We start from the raw sequence: 7,232 nt of genomic DNA on the forward strand, positions 1-7,232 counted from the left end.
CTCCCTGGAAGAAATCAACTTTGGTAAACAACCCTGACCATCATTTCCTCCATCTATGAATAGAGATAATATGAATAACAGCTGTTCATAACTAGCCAGAAAAGCTGTGAAGATATTACGCACAAGTGAGAAAATATTTCTATTAATTTGAGGAGTCTCAGAGCCTTTCACTCCTCCTAATCTTTTGGAGCTTCCTGATTACCTGTTAACAGCATTTTCCAGAAAATGGGTAGAAGTCAAAGCCAATTATTAATTATTGCCAAAGAAAGGTGCCCCCTACCGCTGTGAAGTGAGTTCTGTATTCAAAGGAAGTAGCTGGAGAAAGTCCATTAATATGTGAAATTCAAGAGGTCCAGTAAAGCCTAAAGCATGAGAACCAAAAGCTGCTAGGTAGCAAAAGCATAAGGATCAGTGTTTTAAAGATCTTTTAAATTGTACATCTCAGTACTAAGCTAGTTTCTCACCTACTGAGAATGTTACAAACAAATACAATTAATCTTAGAGCTTGGTCTGCATTACAACAAATGCACGTGGAACTTCCTAGTGTTAAATTGTGACACTCTGTAAGTATAACAGAGTTAAGCATCAGAAGGCTCATACATTTCGATAATAATAGGCGTTCTCATGGAATTGATGGGACTGCTGTTCCTGTCTGAATGAGTAAATATTAGTTCTATGGATGGGAGGAAAAAGGTAATATTAGGTTTGCAATCAGAGTGGACACAGACAGAGTGTAGTAGAAAAAGTATTGACTAAATGCAGCAAAATGGCTTCCTGGGGGAAAAATGGGATGTGAGCACGGGGGCTGATGCACAAGGTAACTACAGGAATTATTAGTTGATTTAAGAAGTATTCTACTTTTTCTAGTACATAAAAAAGAAATGTGTTGGGCAAAATAAGCAGGACAGATTAGAAACGTCTGGAAAAATACTAAAAACAAAGTGGAAAGCTAGAAAACCATTTCAGGTACCTGGGCTGGAGGCAAAGGCACCCTGCTCCAATAGTCTCATTGGCTGGAATATAATTTTCCTCCTGGGACTGTTACTGAAAAAAAAAGGCATGAAAGGGGACAGATATTTGGTTGTTCCTAGATTCCATGGCCAGTAAAACCAGCTTGAAAATACCCATTTAATCACTTCTAATTCTTCTTACTAAAGTAACCTCCTTAATAGTTTTCCCACTGTAAACTGCATATCAAAATTATCTCCTGAAAACCCAAATTAGGTGCTGTTACATCTCAGATTATTTATTATTATTACTATTTTTTAACGCAGCTTTATGTCCTCTTAAATAAAGCTCATAACCTTAAATATGACCTATGAGAATATTTACTACCTATCTTTTGCATTTATATCCCATCTCTTCTTGGTAAGAATTCTATGTTGAACATCCCAAACTAGTGTCTTACCTGATTCTGTTATGTTATGCATGATGTCTGCCTTTCTAATTTTCATTTGCTTTGTTTGTAATACCTTCCTACATTCCCCAATGCCTTTAAAATTTCAGATATAGTTACCTTTTTCTGATGATTTTATTTATTTATTTATTTATTTATTTATTTATTTATTTATTTATTTATTTATTTTAGGCAGGTGGGAAAGGAGGGAGAAAAAGAGCAAGAGAAACACTGATGTGATAGAGAAACATTGATCCACTGGCCCTCATACAGGTCCCTACCAGGGACCAAACCTGACACCCAGATGTGCGCCCTTCCCCAGGAATGGAACCGGCAACCTTCTGCTTTGTGGGAGGACACCAAACCAAGTGAACCACACTGGTCAGGGAATGTTACTTCCTTTGTAAAATCCTGATTTCCTCAAGTTGAACCAGTTTATACTCAGGGGAAGCAGACATGGTTAAAAATAACGGAATTTATATCTGGACAGACTGTATAAGAACATATTCCACTTAGCACTTCTGGGAGTTGGCCACATTAGTTTCTGGTTCTACACGTTACAAGTACCTCATTATCTGTAAAGCATAGATGAAATCTATATATTATGTGGTTTGTGAGAATTAAGTGAGATAAAATATGAAATTCAGGGTAATAGGAAGGCTTCGTTAAATAAAAGTTATAAATTACATTAAGCAACCATCTCACTGTATTGTAATTAGTTCTTAATAACTCTCCTTCTGTCCTGTACTATAAAATTCTATAGAAGAAAAAGCATTTTATTTATGTTTTCATATCTGCTAATTCTATTGCAATGCTTACAACATAATAGGCATCCAGCAGTTGTTTTATATACATCAATATGTAAAGTTCATAAAGGCACACTAAAGTTAGAGTGACTAGTTTTGTTAATAAAGTTAAAGTACATTTACAACTGGAAAATAAAACTTTTGAGGCTTGGTTTTCTGTTATTTCTTCTTTAGCAGAATTTTTCAACATGCAGTTTAAGTAATCTGAGTCCTATGACTAAGAAATAGAGATCAATGATCAAATAACATGTTAGACAAAGCACAACACATCCTGTTTTTAATGGTATACGGTTTTATCTTAAAGCTTCAGATGTGTCTTTGGTAACCAACAAATAATTCTCTAGTGCATGCAAAATGCCTGTTTTCATCCACAGAAATGTTTTCAATGATACAGTCATTGGAAATTCATCTGCAAGATGAATCCTTTTCCAGACCAAACCTTTTATAGTTGAATCATCTCTATTTTACATGTAGATCTTATTAAATTTTTATTCAGTGAAAAAAGCTCCTGGTATATTCAGATATATACATTTACAGCCTATGCACAGGGCTACCAAGTATGTGTCTTTGCTAGTAGTATTTGAGCTTCTGTACTTGTCACAATTATATTTTGTAGTTGTTAATTCAAAAAAATCCTGTGAACACCTATGGCATAAAGCAAATTAGCACCTAAATAAATAGAATATTATATAAAAAGAGCTAAGAAAAATTTATTCATCTTGGGTACAAAATCTAAAAACTAAGCAAAAACTGATAATATCTCAGAAATCTGTACAAATATTGTTGTGTTTTTCTCTTGAAGGAAAAAGAGACAGAAATAAAGACAAAACAAAACTTTCTCCTTACCTTTCATTTGTGATTCGTGGACATTTGCCCTATAGGAGAGTTACATGTTGGAAAGAACAACAGAGCAAAAATGGCAATGACCTTGGAATAAAGCACTTTCAGTTCTCAAAATATTTATTTTCCCTTTGATATATTTTGAAGAAAGGAGAGAAACAAGACTCTACTTGTCCTATTTATTCATAGAGAAAGACTGAAAACTTGTTTGAAACTCAAGTTATTTCTCAAAATACCATTAAAGGAATATTTTGCATGGAGAAGTATACTTGGAGCAGACACACACTATACGTTGGAAGTTGCTCATTCTTCTAAGATACGTTCATGAATTGTGCTTCCAAATTCCAGATAATAGAGAGCTAACATTGCCAAGTTTTTTGTTTGTTTGTACTGCAAGTGACAAGATCTAAAGAGGTAAATTTGGTAAATTAGAGAGTGATTTCCATTTGAGGAACTGAGGGAATCTAGACTGCCCAGCACATGTGACCCACATGGTATGTTAGAAATGCATTACCTGCAGTTGTGAACTTAAATGTAGTTGTGTTGTTAGAACATGAAACTACCAAAAAGAAAAGTTAATTATGATTGTGTATGTTCATTACAGTTTACCAATCAGTCATTTTATTATTTGATCACCTGTGGTAACATATTGATGAACTACAAATATTTCATCATATTGATGAACTACAAGTACTAACATATTAGACACTGGTGTATGCCATATATTCATTTCTAATTTAAATTGATCCACATATTGTTACTAGGTGACTTCAATTTTGCTAAATATCAAAACCAGAATTTCTAAAATATAGAATGAGACAAGATAGGTGCCTTCTTTTACCACCAATCCATTAACTGTCTCCAAGTAAGTATCTTTAGCTAAATGAAGACCAGTCTTTTCAGGTGACAAAACCTAAGAAATAGTTAGATTGCAGTTTTTCAAGGTGACCACACTCAAGTAATTTAATAAAATATATTTAGAATGGTTCTTTAAAGAAAAACTAAAATAAATCCAAATAACTGTAAAAGATAAATTCTTGCAAGCTCATAAAAGTATAACCACACAAAATGCATACAATTCCCATCATCAGCCTAGTACTCCTACCATACTTTTTCTTCACAGTAATGTCATATATATTTTCCTTCAAAAATCCATAATGAATTTAATGAATGACATTATATCAAATGATATAATCATTCATATGATTGTGAGTAATATTTTAAAAAACATTATGAGGTAGTCATTTTCTATTTGATTTGTTAACTAACAACTTTACTAGGATTTTAATCCCTAGACACAAGATTAAGGTGCATAAAGTATGTGTTGTAGTATTTATTTTCAGTTTTTGAAGAAAAATAATTTTAAGACTGTTCTCAAAACTGATTTCCCATGCTACTCTTTTAAACTGGAAATTATTTAGCTTGAATCCCAAAAGTCTCAGGCAAAGCACTAATCCTATGACTGCCCTCATGTTAGAATGACCCCAGAACATAATCACAGTTTACACAATGAGGAGGCAACCACATCGTTTGTAGCTTGTACTTTTGACTCCCAGGTTACACACAGAGGGAAACTGTGAGCCAGTGAATTTACCACAGTAGCGCTCAAGCCTCTGTCAACTCTAGAAATAACTAGCTTTCTTCTGTCCTTTTGAGTACTCCCTAAAATATCTATAAATAGACCGAACTGGTCTTTAGCTCTTCTTTTATACTGCTGTTTTGGTACTTTACTTTGTATAAGAATATTTACCAATATACTTAAATCATACTTCTAACTTATCCAAATCACAACCATCCCTCCAGGCCCAGCCCATTTCTACTTCTCTTCAAAATCACATTTAAACATTCCATCCAGTGGTGATTTCTCCCTTGTTTAAACTTTGACAATCTACCCCGACTGGTGTGGCTCAGTAGATTGAGTGCTGACCTGAGAATCAAAAGGGTTGCTGGTTTAATTCCCAGTCGGGCACATGCCTGGGCTGTGGGCCAGATTCCCCAGTGTGGGGTGTGCGAGAGGCAACCAAACATTGATGTTTCTCTGCCTCTCTTTCTCCCTCCCTTCCCCTTTGTATAAAAATAAATAAAATATTAAAAAATAAATGTTGATAATTGTGTATCTTTCATAATAGAACGTATTTATTGAGGCCTTACTCTGTCTTCACAAATGTTTTTTTTTATGTGTTCTCACATAATGTTTCTGGTATTGTCATTTCATAGTTATATTAATTTTTGTTCTATGACATTTGAAAGGCCTATTCCATCTATAAATCTAGACTGTAAAGTCCTTGAGGGAAAAGGCTGGGGTCCATGTAACACAATGTTTTCAGGATATAGCATATTATTTTACACAGGTAATGCATATGTATTATGAAACTGGTTACTGACACATGAACTGTCAAATAAATAAATATGTAACCCTGTCTGTCTTGTTTTTAACCAAATGTCTATCCACTCTCATGTTAGTTTTGATTTTGAGAACATAGAGTAAACTGAACCTCTTCTTGATATGTTGATAAAAATTATCTAAGGGGAAACTCCAATAACCACAGGAATCACTTGGGCCTTCCTAAATCCTCTTTTCAGCCTGACATTGAGCCATTTTTGAGTTTTTTTTTCTTCATTCTCATCGCTTTATTTTTCACAGCATGTGTTCTAGCATTTGTTAAGATAAAAACAGAATAAACAAAACATATTTACATCTTCATGATTTTATTAATTTTTATAGAATACTTCCTTTCCTGTATCTTGCTCATTTACTTTAGTATGTTCTTATACCTTTTACATGTATAGGAAAGCTTGAATAACACTATTTTCTAGCAATAACTCTAAAGGTTAACAATATTTGGTATCTGCTAACTTCAGGAAGAGTTTCACAAAATGCATATTACTCAGTGGTAATAATTAGCAGATTCAGCCTTACCATACAAATAAATAAACAGATAAAATAGTTTAAAAATATTTTTAAAAATCACATCACATTAATGTGGAGAGAAAACTGCACTTGAACAACACTTAAAATAAAAAAGATTTTAGAGACAAAAAAAGTAATAATAAATGTTATTCATAATCCATTTACATTTGTTATTTCCACAATTATGTTATGTATGTGTGCCTGTGTGTTAAGTTCACTGACAGAAAGAATTGATAATATTTTAAAGATTGAAGTATGTTCTTTCTTAATTCTGATTAATATTCATTATTTTCTTCTTTGCCTTTGTTGATGTATACTTAAATAATCCAAAATTAAAAAAAGGAAAGTCTTTGTAAGACTATGAAAGTGCTAAAAAATATCTTACTCCATAGAATGAAAGCTTTGTAGGACAATAGAACCTCATAATTGGCGAGGTTTTTTGAAGCTTATTACTTGATAAAGAAAGCTATGCTACCCGTGCATATATTCAACTTCCTCTTTAACACATTCAGACATGGTGGTCTAACTAATTCATGGGCAGTCAAGAGACAATAAACCAACCTGGATTTCAGGAATCTGAGACTTCTTTCAAAACTCAGTATTTTTATGTGACATTGAAAACCTTTTGGCAGAGAATGCTCCCTCAGTCCTCCTGGAAATGTGACCAGGTAGAATGCTAATCACCACAGCTAAGCTGACTTGAGGAATTGAAAATGACAAGCGATATCTGAATGCTGAATGATTCCTTCACCACATGAATACATTTTTCCTCTTGATTTCCACCAACAAAGACTTGTATAATGAAAGGCTCTGCGATGTATGGTACTTCTCAGGCATTAAATTATGCCTTTTACCTCAGGACTTATCATGCATAGAACATATAACATACCTAGAAGGTCCTTCCAGTGAACAACACTGCTTGCTAATGCTGAACCAAATTAAAATCTGTCTAGACTCACAGTGAAATTGCTTGTTCACCTGGTTGTTTTATTCAACTAATGATTTTGCAATATCACATTCAATTGAATAATTATACAAGTAGAGATGCTGAATGCCCATCTTTTCTAGATTAGAATAATTTATAAACGCAGTTTTTCTATTCCATTAAGCAGTACCACCTTTTAATGAGCCAAACACAACAACGTAGGCATAATGATATGTAACGAACAAGAGAAGGAAAATACAATTTGAGTGGACAGAAATTGTAGTGTAATAGCCGTTAGGAAAAGCCATTTTTATTTATCATCACAGAGTAATATACCTGGAAGAGACTCCAGGA

This window comes from Artibeus jamaicensis, unplaced genomic scaffold (assembly GCF_021234435.1).
Source record: "Artibeus jamaicensis isolate MK-2021 breed Jamaican fruit bat unplaced genomic scaffold, CSHL_Jam_final contig_384, whole genome shotgun sequence".
Lineage (NCBI taxonomy): Eukaryota > Metazoa > Chordata > Mammalia > Chiroptera > Phyllostomidae > Artibeus > Artibeus jamaicensis.